This window comes from Poecilia reticulata, chromosome 1 (genome assembly GCF_904066995.2).
Source record: "Poecilia reticulata chromosome 1, P_reticulata-male-v2, whole genome shotgun sequence".
NCBI lineage: Eukaryota > Metazoa > Chordata > Actinopteri > Cyprinodontiformes > Poeciliidae > Poecilia > Poecilia reticulata.
In genome coordinates this window covers 4,058,924-4,071,488 of record NC_088830.1, presented here as the reverse complement: position 1 = coordinate 4,071,488, position 12,565 = coordinate 4,058,924, and the positions used below count along the sequence as shown (strand labels likewise).

At 37.7% G+C, this 12,565-nt stretch overlaps 1 long non-coding RNA gene across 1 annotated transcript; it reads right to left on the bottom strand.

Annotated features, from left to right (window-relative positions):
* Window positions 1-8,387: 8,387 nt before the first annotated feature.
* Window positions 8,388-10,566, bottom strand: LOC145553777 (uncharacterized). Its single transcript, XR_014089824.1, has 4 exons — window positions 10,372-10,566; window positions 9,732-9,842; window positions 8,994-9,267; window positions 8,388-8,836 (listed from the first exon to the last, which is right to left on the bottom strand). It is a non-coding gene; the product is annotated as an uncharacterized LOC145553777 (long non-coding RNA).
* Between the last annotated feature and the right edge of the window lie 1,999 nt (window positions 10,567-12,565).

Below are 12,565 nucleotides of genomic sequence, written 5' to 3'. Positions count from 1 at the left end.
CCAAAGTTTATTAATGATGTCAACAACGGAGGAGTTATCCATCCAACCTTACATGTTGGAGCCAGAGACTGACTCAGAGCAGGAGAAGGAGAAGGTAAGGAATTGTGTGTGCTGGTACACACTACAACCAAACATTCTGACTTGTTTACTTACAACTTCAGCATAAATGAACTTGGACTACTAAATCACTGAGAAAAAAAAGGCAGATTCACAAAACTGATTAGACCTTGTTTAGTAGTTCCACAGGAAGTGATGTCATAGCCAAGAAAACATCCCAGGCAGTAGAGAAAAATGAACAGACTGAAAAATATAACGCAAAAGAATATAAAGACATCTACACAGCACCGGGAGAGAATAATTTTGAATATTTTGCAGTGCTAGACACTGAAAGGACACAAAATAATGTAATAAGGGCTAAAAGAAGTGGATTTTGAATGTTCTGTCCCCTTTAAGCGGGAATTTATGAAAGCATTGAGGACTGGTCATGAATGTTTTCACAGTAAGTGTGAATCAAAATCAAGATACCTGTGAATAATGTTAATATAATAATCAGTTTGAATGAAGAATATGTGAGAGTAGGATTAGTTATTTCTTTCGGTTATTTAAATGAAAGTCCATCCATCCATCCATCCATTTTCTGTACACCCCACTTGGGATCCTTGTCCCTCGTGGGGTCAGGAGGGTTGCTGGTGCCGATCTCCAGCGAAGGTTTCGGGTGAGAAGCGGGGTCCCCTGGACCGGTCGCCAGTCTGTCGCAGTTAAATAAAAGTAATTACGTCACATCAAACAGTTTTGTCTTAAGTGCTGTGATTCTGTGGTATTTTTACTGGGAGAAAATCTGCAGGTTATTTATTTCCTGTTTGGAACCATTGTAAAAGTTTTGACCTGCACTGAATGTGTTTATCAGCTTCACCCTGTCACATTAAGTTGTATGTGAATGCATTTGCAGCTTGGTGAGTAAATAAGCCTTCATGCTAGCATTTTGTGAATGGCCAGTTACCATTCTTTATTTTCTAAACCTGAAACACCTTTTCCTCCACAGAGTGATTCATATCAGGCTCTTTTTTTTTTTTTGCAGGATCTAGTGTTGTATCGGCCCACAGTGTATAAACCAAGTTTTTTTCTTATCACAGGCAACGTCTATAGCAATCAGTGTAATTCCAGAGTATATATATACAACGTTCTCGCAGACGTGATTATGTTTTTTTTCTGCCGCTTGATAACGTTAGACTACTGGGAGTATATCTGTGGTGGTGCGAGCGTCTGCACGGCTCCGATTAAACTTGAATTATCTGTAGAAGAACTGGCTGCCGTTTCCTTCAGCTCAATCACGGCGGCTCATCTCCTGGCTGTTATTACTGTTTTATTCTGAAGCGAGATTCAGCAATCAGTGGAATATACGCGTCTCTCAGAAAACATGTGATTTACTTTCTGAAGTTTGGATGTCACCCGTCCTTCCTATCTGTGAATTAAATCTCTTATGGTTTAACACTTGTTGCTGTCTCTTTATTTAAGGTATCCAAAGCGATTAAAATGGAACAGACTCTGACTTTTTTCATATTTTGGAACAGAAAGGGACAAGTAAACGAAGCCGTTGAATATTCCGAATGTTTCAGGAAGAACATCTTTCTTTGTTCTGGTGTTGATTGTGAAATATTCTATGATGTAAAATGTGTCATTTTATGCCAACAAAAAACATGCATTTTTGTACCATCCAGATACAATTACATCAATGCTTTTAGTGAACTATCTAATTAGAAAATGATTATCCCCTTTAAGGCCATGACAGAAGCGTCATTCTGGTGTGTAATTATACTGGCACGTTCGTCAGATTGATTGATATATTTTCATATCTTGCTTTTGTTCTTGGCTTAAAAGGAAGTTTGTGTATGGAATATATTTATCGTAACAGCTTTGTCACTGAAGAAAAACCTTTTCTTCTCATGGATGTTGCCTTGATGTAGTAGGTAAACAAAAGAATGACATTTAAATCACATCAAATTTAGCAGCTGGTATAAATTGCAACAACTGAGATAGTGTTGAAGTCATATGTGTCATAACAAACATACACTGGTGCATATTAATTTCTCCTCTGCCACAGGGTGTTTTTCATATTCACAGAGCTGGTAAGAACAGAGCAACATGTCTGTACATTTACAAGAAAATACTTGCATCAAAAGAAACACATGTTCCAGTAAATTATATTAAACTTTATTATTATTATTATACAGTCAAATATTTATTTTTGACTATTCAGACAAGAGATATGTAAATAATATACTGAGTGGTTATTAAAAATATCTAAGAATAATCTGTGTCACAGTCAAGGTACAGTGCGTAAACAAATATTGTAAAAGATGCTATTAGTTTAACACGGATGCTACAATGTTTAAATAAAGTGTTAATATTACAATATTAATACATTTACAGTGTACATTTGAATAATATCAAAGGCACAGTCTGCAAATAGATGAGAAGGTTTGTTGAGTAAATTCATGTTATGAAGAGTGCAGTGGCAAAAATATATTATTATTAAAATTACTTTTCTAGTCGTTGCAGCCCCTCGAAGCCCTTCCCACAAGAGCCACATTTACCAAATCACACTCATACATGCACACACACATTCACACACAGATTCATAGGCATCCGGGATCGACTGCCTTGCTCAGTTACATCAACAAGCTGGAATCGAACTCAGTTTTCTGATTTCATGCGACTACTTTTCCCACAAAGCCACAGCCGCCCTGGAGAGGAAGCTCATTTCAGCTGCTTGTATTATTTCAGTTATGATTCATGTGTCATGACTGGAACACAGACAGAAAGATATATTCTGAGCTTGGCTCATTCTTCACCACGACAGACCAGAGCAGCAGTCGCATTACTGTAGATAGGGCCTCAATCCATCTATTTATCTTCGGCCCCATCACACACCATCACTTGTAAACAAGACATCAAGGCATGTGAATTTCTCTGCTTGTGCCAAAAAAAAAAAAAAAAAACTGATCCCAGACCTGGAGGGAGGAGTGCAGATTTTCTTCTGATTGGCTCCAGACTTTGAGAAACTAACTGTCATCCCAGAACACATCAGAACATTTATTATGTTTCTGTAAAATCTTCTCTGAGACCTTTGCCCTCTGAAAAATCACCACTGACCTTAAAAAAAGTCTGTATTCGTGTTAAAGTGAAACACTTCATAAATCCACATTTTCTAGTGAGATGTAGGCCTACCAAGCTGCTTATTATGTAGGATTTTATACTTGCTGCTTTCTTAAAAGTCAGAATGAATACCTTCATGTTAAAAGTTAAACTTAAGCTTCTGCTTGTCTTTGGACGTTGCTCTGGATGGTCGTTGCAGGACAATGAAATACCTCCAGACTCAGAGCTTTCATGTAAAAATGACTGAATTAAAATTCACCACCACCTGTCACTCAGAGACTCCGCTCCACTCGTCTGAATAGAAATAATGTGTTTGAAAATCAATAACGCGCAAATCTCTCTCACTCTTTCTCTGTGAATGTATGAATGTGTGATTTGGATGAAACCTGCTCACAGATCAGTCGATGAATGAGAGACGTTTCTCTGTGTTTGTGTGCTCTGATAGAAGAATCTGTCCATGTCTGCCTGTCACCGAAAAATGACAACCAGCTCTACGTTTCTAACTCGCTGAATGAACATGAATAATTCATGACTTCACCAATAAAAAGATGTCCCACACTGGGGATTGCTTTTTTTTCTGCAGCAGTTATTTCACTGGGCTTTTTAGGAAGGCAACTAATTTAAAATATGCCTAATAAATGTAGCAGAAACACATTTCACTTTAATAAGCTGTGTTACTCTTAAATCAAATGTCAGAGCAACACAATTGAATTATTTGCACATGACTAATAATGAAGTCAAATAAACTTGTGATCTTTCCATTTCATATTGTTAATGATGTTTGGTTGTGATGATGGATGCCAGGTGCAGAACAGGCACAGGCAGCGCGGAAAGGTAAAAAATTTAATAAAAGAAGTAATTAAACAAGAACTTGCAAAACAACAATGACTGCAGGAAAGGACTTCTGACTCCAGTCCAGTCTAATGTCCAGATGAACATTGAGGTATTTATATTCCTCAACCTTCTCCACTTCTCCTCTTGTGATGGAAAGAGGATTTGATCCAACCCTGTTTTTCCTAAAATATGCAATAACCTTCTTTGTTCTGTTCACGTTCAAGATGAGATGAGAAGATGCTGGTTTTTGTAGATGACTAGAGTCATCTATAAAAACACAAGTCTGACAGTCTTCCAGCACACTGTGGTCTGTTTATGAGGAAGCCATAGATCCAGCTGATTGTTGAGGCCTCCACCTGTGTCTTCTGGAGTTTCCCACAGAGGGTGAGTTTCTTTGGTACCAGAACCAGCCTGGATATCTTCCACATCAACAGAACCTTCTCGTGGGTCAGGCTAAGGTTGAAGAGATGTTGCACTCTTTGGCTGACACCAAAGAGTCTGCTTGTTCCGGTTCAGTCTGTCCAGCTGTCTCTTCACCTGACTTCTAAAGATAGACATGGGGGGAGGCAAAGGGAGCAGCAGCATCTCCTGATTTGGTTGAAGACAAGTATGTAGACAAGCAGACCTTTTAGGTCAAACCTATTCAATTGATTGGCTCTGTCTAGATTTATATCTCTCAAAGCCTTCATGTGCCTGTGATCTACTTCATCCTCCACCACAACATCTCTGATATTGTTCATATGTAGATTGCTCAGCTGCTGCTCATGTGTGCTGATCATGGACTAAGAAAAATCCAACATATTACTGTAAAATTGCATAGCTGTACATAACAACATGGTGCTGAATGGAAAGCGGGCCCATAAATTAGCTGAAGCCCACAGCCCACAGCTTCCTATGTTCGGCCCTGCTAATGTCAGTCCTGGAATTGTTTTTGAGAGCAAAGGACACAAAAATGATCCTTGCACTGATTTAATTCTCATCAAGCATCCACAACAGGAAGCATAAAACATCTATCAAAGCATTTATAAACCCAATCGACCCGCAGTAAAAACACATGAATCTAAAAATGATTAACTTAGTTTCAAAATAGATTTTTATTTACCAATAAGCATGCCGCTGAGGTACTGTATCATCCAAAGACTGATTGATTACCTTATTTCAGCTTCATGCCTCACTCTCACCGATTTCTTGCCTTCAGTCTCTGATCAAAAGCAAAAATCCACACTGTAAAGAAAATGTTGTCAGTAGAATGGACATAAAACATGTTGACAAGGCTTTTAAAAAATAAAAAGCCTTTTCATTTTATTCCGTTTACATGGCCAACAGAATATCTTAATAACTCAGTAATCTTATTTATTTAAACAAAATGATTTGTTGCATTAAAGCTGCAGTTTGTAACTTTTATTAAAAATATGTTAACATTTTGTCTAAAATGATCACTGCATTGTGACAAATAATCAGTGCTCCCAGTACTAACTGCAGAAATACATCGTTCACTCAGAAACAACCAATAGCAGCCAGGAGGATGGTCTTAGCGCTGTCAATCACTCTCATGCTCATCTCCTCTACCTTGTTTTCTGCTACATAGCCTGGCACAAATGCTAAGGCTAGTTAGCATAGCTACTGATGACGGCAGACAAACAGTTTTCCTGCAACGATAAGCTGCTTCTCGATTAGCACATTGAGCAGCGCGTACATGAGGATGACTGACAGATACCAGTAGAAGCTCAGGAAGCAGGTGGAGGAGTATGGAGTTAGATTTGTTTCACAATTATTCAATCAAAAAAAAATTACACTCAACCAAAAAAAAGAGATTCAATCAAAAAAAAAATCTTCTCAAACAAAAAAAAAAGAGTCATAAAAACTATTTAATCATAAAAATATTTTTAAACATTTTTAAAGTTTTTTTTTTTTTGATTGAATCTCTTTTTTTTGGTTGAGTGTATTTTTTTTTATTGAATCTCTTTTTTTTGGTTGAGTGTATTTTTTTTTGGTTGAATTTATTTTTATGCTTATACAACTTTATTTGCTTTGGGGAAGCTTACATGAACATTCTGGGCGGGGTTAAGGACGAGCGGTGTAAGACGTCTCCCTATTGGTTAACGCTGACAGACTCTGAGCTTCTTCTTCTCAGAACTTCTCCGCCATTCCGCTTGTAGCAGAAAGCAAATTGTAAGTAATCTTCACAATATTACATTGATTAACAGCTACTAAGTGTCCATGCTTTATTCAGAGAATAACATCTTATGCAGCTTATGAGCACAGTTGACCTGAGTGAAGTTGGCCCCCCCACCTTTTTCAAATCAGACAAAATTGGTGTCAAACGTTTGTGCTACGTTTGTGCTGGTTTGTGCAGCAAAAATTTTCGTTTGTGCCGCTATCATTTTAAAGATATAAAGAAATGTTTCTAGGGGTCATCCAAGGTCAACCAGTACCCCACTTTCTTCAAATCAGACAAAATGGGTGTCAATCAACTCGGCTACGTTTGTGCTGGTTTGTGCAGCACAAACCTATTGGAACTATTGGAACCTATTGGAGGAAAAACATCCCAAATTCAGAAGATGAGCTTTAACCTAACAGACTCTGGTTCCTCCTGTTAGTCTGAGAGTCAGGATGAGGAGGCGCCATGTTAGGAAGAAGCTGCAGGATCTTCAGAACAGGTCATGATGCTAAGCTACTGATTATCCCTCTGTCTAGACACAGGACCAATAGAACCAGTTTAAAAGATAAATAAATTGTTATATGCCAGACATGGAAAATTAGGATTCTTTTCACAGATTATCCATGTTATATTTTTAGGACATAGTTTTCATTTTAATTAGGTAAAAAAAAATTAATAAACATTACATACTGCAGCTTTATGTGGAGAGCAGGAGACAGTCATGCTGAAGATCCTGAGGGAGTTTAGATATATTAAGAACTGAACTGACTGGACATATAAATTAACTTACTTAAAGTTATACATTTACATATTTTTCCTTTTAAATATTTTTATTTGACTATAAACTTTATACTTTGAGCAATTTTTCACATTTTTATTGGGAATTCTTTTACTCAAGGCAATAAATTTTAATGTCAGCATTTGATGAAAATAAAGTTCTCTGTCTTTCTGTCTATGGTCTGCCTATCTATATAGCCAGCCAGCTGGTAGAGGTTTATGTCCTCACATCTAATGGTCTAATAGCCTACTATCTTGCTATGAATTTCTCCATCTACTAAGACTGTATGTGAGGACCCCGAGCATCAGGAACAGTTGGGTAGCATGCAAGCTACCTGATGTGCAAACAGGCTGAAGAGCTCAGAAATGTGCAAGCTCAAATGTTGCACCAAGACTGCTTTGAAATCTAAGACTTCATGCTGGTAAGGTAGTTCAGCCAATGATTTTTGGTGTGGATAACAAGGGACACATCTAAAAATTGCAGGACTCTGGCCCTTGAAGAATGCAGTTTGAGACCACTGCCTTAGTCTGTAGAGTACTGGAGTTGTTAACTTCTTCTCCGGTACAGCTGGGTTAAAAGAAATGTGGTAGTAAATGAATAACAAATGCTGTTCAATGCTGCTGGTCACCTGAAGCTTTCTGTAGCTTTTGGTGTACTTCTAAATTTGCTCCTTAGTTGCATCTTTTCGGGGTAGGTACTGCCTCCAGTGGCGTGGGGGTGGTAACACAATTAATATAATTACATTACTAAATCAGAATACGGCAAAGTCTATTACTTATTAATATTTTTTCATTAGTATTTTTAGTATTAGTATCATCAGTATTTTAGTTGTTAATTCTTGTGTCCCTGATGTCTCTGGATATCACTGGGATTTAAGAAATGCATCTAGTTTGGTCAAATGGTGTGGAAAAATTTGTAATAATTTTGGTGTAATGACCTTTAATGACCTCTGTGTTGGTCAGAGAAACTCTGAACAAGGATTAAATGAAAGCCAAGAGTGTCCCATTTAAGGTGATACCAAATATTGCATTATAGACCTTTGACAAATGCCCATAACATGACCCTAAACCAGAGATACACCAGCCTCAAAAAACGTAATTTTTTAAATGAGTTGTTTACTTGATGAAATAATAACTATGACTCAGCTACCATTTTGGAAGGGCTATTGATACCAAAATATTAGAGACATGTCTCTTTCCAAAAAATATTGATAGACTTTACCACCCTGAAATGGACAAAAATTTCCAATTTTGGCCTCTGGCCCTTGGACTAATATCTGAGGCTTATATGTGTATGTTAACTGGCCATTTTAAAATAACTTTGGGTTATTTGATTGTGCTTTCTGGAAAACAATAGATTTCTACATTTAGGCACTCCTGCTATCGTCACAATTTTTCTGTTACAAACTAACTCCGGCCCCCAGCAGAGAAGGGAAAAGTATGTGGCCCTCACAGGAAAAACTTTGGGAACCACTGATGTACAGGATTTATTAAAAAACAGCATAACATTTTTACAACCAATGCATGTCGTATTTAATGTAAATCATTTCCTTACAGTAAATTCTTCAAAAATGTGACATCGACAGACTAAAAACAATATTGACTTAAGAAATAAAAATAAGATACATATCTTAGCACATATATATACCTGTAGGTTTGCCAGGAGGGCTGGTACATCTCCAGCAGTTTTCTGTGTACACACCATGCTCTATCAGATCAACCAGAGGTCACCTCAAGAGCTAAGAAATAGAGATCTTCTCCAAGTGATGTAGACTCAGCCAAACGGTTTACATGCTCCTGCAGTGCATTCAGTCTCTCAGTGGACAGCGGGCACTGGATTTCTGGAATATTAATTCCGTGTTCTGTACTTTGTTGATCTTGGGACAGCCCTTCCGCACCTTGCAGGATCTGCTTAGACAAAAGTCAAGGACAGATCATTTACATAAATCCATCCATCCATCTAATAAAATAAAAAAAGAGGTTATCCATGCATGTAGTGATGCCATGTTTGTGTTATGAAATCTGAATGTTACAATTACAGCCAAGTAAAACATGGAAAACACACCTCTGTGAGGTCGGGCTCTGGCACTTGTTCCTGCAGCATTCCAATTGTCCATAGTCGGTTCGGTGACAAGTTTCTTTCAGTTCTCAACGGATGAGCATTCCAGCTGTCCTCAAAAATCTGAAGATCTTTTCTTAATCGTGGTATAAAGATGTACCCCAAACAGAACAGATGGACAGCGTTGGACAGGTCAATGAGACCCTCTTCCTCCAAACTGTGGAGCATGTTGTAATACTTTGAAGTTACACTCCAAACATCTCTCCACAAGCGTTCAATTCTAAAACATAAGAATGACACATTTGAAGACAAAACATTATTACTGTCAAATTCTTTATTTGGAAATAATTGTGTAGTGAATATTACTTCCTACTGCTAATCACAAATATATAAATTTGGTTTTGGTTTTCAATGGTAGTAAAAAAAAAAACAAGTCACTCCACACAAATTATTCAGTCAATAATAAAAGGAAATTACTCCAATATGTCAAGTATGCGTTTCTCTTGTTGCTACATTTTCTTCCACAAAGGAGTTTAGTAAAGTCCACAAAACCATGAACAATCTTCACAACCTGTTTGATTACTTGTTTCGCTGTGCATTTTTGCATAACAGCAACTTGTCATTATTGAAATTTTGCCAAATAAATTTATTGTAGCAGATATTTTTTATAAAAGAAAATTAACAGATACAAGCTTTTCATTGTTGTAAATAGCAGAAAAAGACAGACGCTTTTTGGTACATTACCGTTGATTATGAACACTTTTCCCAGCAATGAAACTGCCACGTCCAGTACCTCGAACTGTAAACATGCACTTTGCAATGTCCACATTTTCAACCCCGTGATTCCCTCGAACTCTGTAAGGGAAACAGTAAATTATGTCATGCAACATTCAATGCAATATGTTATGTAGCACAAATTTAGTCCAGAAAAATTAGGTATTTTTAGATTTGTTTTTTTATTTCTACACGGCTGCGTAATGTCGGTATCTAGGCAACCATGACGTCAGCGTACTGGGGGTCCTTTAGCCACAGCAACTTAGCTGACCTTAAAATTTCCTGTTTCTTTTTTTTTTTGTCAATATTGTTATTAGTTTAGTTTGTGATAGTCATGTCTATATGGGATTTATAGAAATATGGAACAGATTACCGGTTCCGTTACCGGTTCAATACGGGACGCAACCTTTAAACAGCCAAATACGGGTTAGGCGGCAACCCCATAGCACTTCAGCTGATGCTAACATTAGCTAACCTGATATACTAAACCCGGAGCAAGGCACAAAATATATAGCAACTGTGCTCATAAGCTGCATAAGATGTTATTCTCTGAATAAAGCATGGACACTTAGTAGCTGTTAATCAATGTAATATTGTGAAGATTACTTACAATTTGCTTTCTGCTACAAGCGGAATGGCGGAGAAGTTCTGAGAAGAAGAAGCTCAGAGTCTGTCGCTTCAGTCAGCGTTAACCAATAGGGAGACGTCTTACACCGCTCGTCCTTAATCCCCGCCCAGAATGTTCATGTAAGCTTCCCCAAAGCAAATAAAGTTGTATAAGCATGAAAATAAATTCAACCAAAAAAAAAATACACTCAACCAAAAAAAAATTACACTCAACCAAAAAAAAATTACACTCAACCAAAAAAAAGAGATTCAATCAAAAAAAAAAACTTTAAAAATGTTTAAAAATATTTTTATGATTAAATAGTTTTTATGACTTTTTTTTTTTTGTTTGAGAAGATTTTTTTTTTGATTGAATCTCTTTTTTTTGGTTGAGTGTAATTTTTTTTTGATTGAATAATTGTGAAACAAATCTAACTCCATAGAGGAGCTTCATCTTTTCACTGATTATGTGTCTCATATTATACTGTTAGTTCTGTCTATTTGAGCTGTTTCAGGGCTTCGTCACTGTTATGTAACTAAGCTGTTACTGGCCACCCCCAACTCACTTTATGAATGTAAAAATGGTTGCAAGCAGATGCACAGTTATTCAGCGATTCATCTTTGACCCTGAGTCAGAGCCAGAAGCAGAAGGAGTGGTGCCTCCTGCTCAGCCATGAAAAACACAACAGCGGATTATGACTGGGAAGTTATCGCTCCGGCGGTCTGAGGAAAGGGCTTGAGCTTTTTACCCTACGTACGGTCCTGGAGAAGGTGGAGTGATTTTTTTTTATCTGCTGATTTGCATTGAACAGTTGAGACAGACGTTTCCCTGAGTTGAAGTCTGTTGGTAAATCCTGCCGTGTATTGTCGGTTGTTTACAGAAGAGTCATTAGTGAAATGATTTGTGCAAACTGCAAGATTGATTTGGCAATGTGGCTGGGACACTGCCATTAAAAAGTAAAATGCAGCCCAGTAGGTCTGTTCTCCGTCAACAGCAGAATGTTCATGGACACATGTTCATATTGCAGCGGACAACAAAACACCTGTGTTTTCCAGCAGCCATTGTGCAACACATACAGCGGTAAAACCAGCTGACAAAACATGTTCTTTTTCTAAAATTGAAGTGATCAGAGCATCGCTCAGTTTAGTGAGGGCCCGGGCTCGGCTGGAGTTGCTAGGTTAACGGGACAGGTGTTTGCAAAAGCACATTTTCCAGCCACCAACTGAACATTTACTTATTGCCAAAAAACGTCTGGCTGTTTTCTTTTAGAGCTCAGATAGTTTACTGACCCAAATGGAAGCACAGAAAAGTGCAAAAAGACAGTTTTGCTTAATAGGTCCTCTTTAAAGTTACACATTTTTTTTAAAACAATAATCTTGTACACACATGCATATTTGTTGAACATTAATCCCAATATTCATCGTTTCCAAATATTTAAGAGTTTATAGAAATTATTTCTGCTTATTTACATTTTGATGGCAGACATGTTGAACTCAGTGTTGCAGTCGTTCTTTAGGAATCCAGAGGTTTGGAGGGGAGAGACCTAAACTGGGGAGTGAAACCTCACTAGTGTGGGTTCAGTGTTTCCCCATCTGTGGGATGTGCTGCAGCAGAAGCACTGAGCTACCTCGCTGCACACTCACAGATGATTTAACAACCATCTCTTAAGCATTGCCATGGATTAATAGAGCTTGACATAAAGCCTTTTTTTGCTGGCTTTAGCTGTTCCTGCTGAGCTTCTGGGGAATTGAGCAGCCATGTTTTTCCCAGACACCAATATTATTTGCACTGTTCATAATACTTTTTCGGGCTTGGGGTTTATGTTACACTGCCAAGTGTCTCCAGTGACTATTGGCAATCTCTCGCTTTATGAACTCAGATCTAAGACGCGTTTGCTGGTCTGCCTAAATATAGGCCTAATAATTCAAGACCCATTTCTTAGAAAAGCCTCTGTGTGTTTTCCCACTTTAAAGATGTTACGAATGTTAGTGGTGATGCTGCGTTGACTTGTGGGTTTTAATGGCTGATATTATGAGTCTACGTTTATGTTGTAGTTACCTCTTTTTTGCGACGTTTCGTAGTTCAGAATCGAGAAAATAAAGCAGAATCTTGAGTTCCTGGGATTTTCTCTCAGGCTTTCAATCACCTCCAATTAATCCCACTGTAAATGCACTTACTTCTCAGTTCAACAAAGCTA